This window comes from Podarcis raffonei, chromosome 4 (assembly GCF_027172205.1).
Source record: "Podarcis raffonei isolate rPodRaf1 chromosome 4, rPodRaf1.pri, whole genome shotgun sequence".
Taxonomy (NCBI): Eukaryota; Metazoa; Chordata; class Lepidosauria; order Squamata; family Lacertidae; genus Podarcis; species Podarcis raffonei.
The window spans coordinates 2,020,492-2,022,631 of NC_070605.1; positions in this window are offsets into that span (position 1 = coordinate 2,020,492).

The window sequence follows — 2,140 nt, forward strand, 5'->3', positions numbered from 1 at the left end:
GGGACTTGGCAGCGAGGCCCCTTAGGGCCTCGAGTGGCGGTTCTAGGCCTTGGCAAGGTCTAACATCAAGTTGGGGGGGGGGGTGCAGTCATGCTTGCAGGGCCCATTGAAGGGCAAAACCAGGAGTCCCTGGCCCTAGAGCGGCGGCATGTAGGTCAAACTCCCCGGACGAGGTCAGCGGAAGGGCATGCTGTGTAAGTTTGCGCTTTGCAGTCCCCTCTCACCGGGCCTCAACTGCCTGCATATCCTCAGCCAGGCGGGCTGAGAGGGTTACCTGCCAAGGCCTGTGCCAAGTTTCCCACTTCTGAAGCTCAATAAAGTTGTGGCCAATTTGAACCCATACTCTGGTCTCTTGTGTTATCATTTGGGAAAAGGGGTAGGCACCACAGACAGGGTTTAGCGCGTGTGCCCGCAAATGTAAATATCTCTTTTGTTACACTCGTTGGGTGTTTGGTGGAGGGCAAAGGGAACCATAAGGGACGCAGGTGGCACTGTGGGTCAAACCACAGAGCCTAGGACTTGCAGATCAGAAGGACGGCGGTTCAAATCCCCGCGACCAGGTGAGCTCCCGTTGCTCAGTCCCTGCTCTTGCCAACCTAGCAGTTTGAAAGCACGTCAAAGAGCAAGTAAATAAATAGGTACCGCTCCGTTGGGAAGGGAAACGGCGTTTCCGTGCACTGCTCTGGTTCGCCAGAAGCGGCTTAATCATACTGGCCACATGACCCAGAAGCAAGATGAGCGCCGCAACCGAGCGCCGCAACCCCAGAGTCGGCCATGACTGGAACAAATGGACAGGGTCCCTCTACCTTTACAGGGACCATGGGGCGGGGTCCAGGATGCTCAGATTACTGCCACCAGACCTCTCCTTTCATGATGTAACCATGATGTATTAGTGATATAGTTGGGGTCGTAGAACATGGGGATTAGCAGCTGATAAATGTTTGGGGACTCTCTTGTTCTGGGCATCCATCTTGTTCCACCTTGTGGCAGGTGGGAGTCCTGTCGCCACAATCTTCAAGAAAGACCAAGCCTACTGGCTGCTCTTTTGCTCTGGTATTCCCGGCCGGTGTCCTTTTTTTTGTGTGCAAGGGAACCCTCAGATTTCTCCATTAACAAAACGTGCCCAAAGCCTTCAAAATGTGCACTTTCCTGCATTTTGCAGCTCAGCAATGTATAGTCCCAGGAGAGGCAGGAACAGCGTGTCTTCCTGTTCCTCCCTCAGCTGAGACCTGGCTGGATGGAGACCTGGGAGCCACCTCTCAATATCTGGAGGGCTGACCCATGGAAGAGGGAGCCAGCTTGTTTTCTCCTGCCCTAGAGGGGAGCACCCAGAATAAGGGACCCAGAGGACCAGAAAGCAGTTTCTTCTGACGGGAAGAGCAGCAGAATCCCTTGGGAGATGGCGGACTCTCCTTCCTTGGAGGTTTTTAAGCAGAGGGTGGATGCTTTGGCTGAGATTCCTGCCTTGCAGGGGGGCTGGAATAGATGACCCTTAGGGCTCCCTCCCATTGCAGGATGAGCTTCCTTGCTTCCTGCAAACCCCTTTTCCCTGCAACCTCTTCCTCCAGTTTCTGGCCAAGGGAGGGAGCGGATCACAGACCAACCAAGAGCGTCCCCTCAAAATGAGCATCTCTGGGATTGTGCAATGCAGGAGAGAAAAGGCAGAGAGGACTGAGCAGCGTGGACTCGGCTTTGCAAGGGTTAAAGGGAACCGAGCTGCATTCCTAGAGAGGACAGGAAGTAAAGGGGGGCCAGGTCCTCCAGAGGAAAAGCCCCTCCCTCCCCTTCCTGCAAGCGGTGGGGGGGGGTTGATTTCTGCTATTGCAAATGCTGCATTGTTCTCTTCCACAGGGATCTGGTGAGTCCCTTCCTCCCCCCCCCGAGGGTGCAGTGGGGAGAAGGTGGGGGTCCCAGGGCTGCAGGAGGGGAGGGTGGCTCGTGTGGGGGGGGGGAATCCCAGGAAGCAGGGGGTCCTGCCAGGGAGGGGCGAGGTGGCAGGAACTGTCTCCGTCCTTTAGATCTTTTGTGGGGGGGGAGGGGAGGAGGTTACTGCCCCCCCTTCCAGAAAAAAATTATTCAGAGCCCCCTGGGAAATCTAGCAGATAGAAATCTAGCTTCTGTGAAGAAGCTTATCAGTACG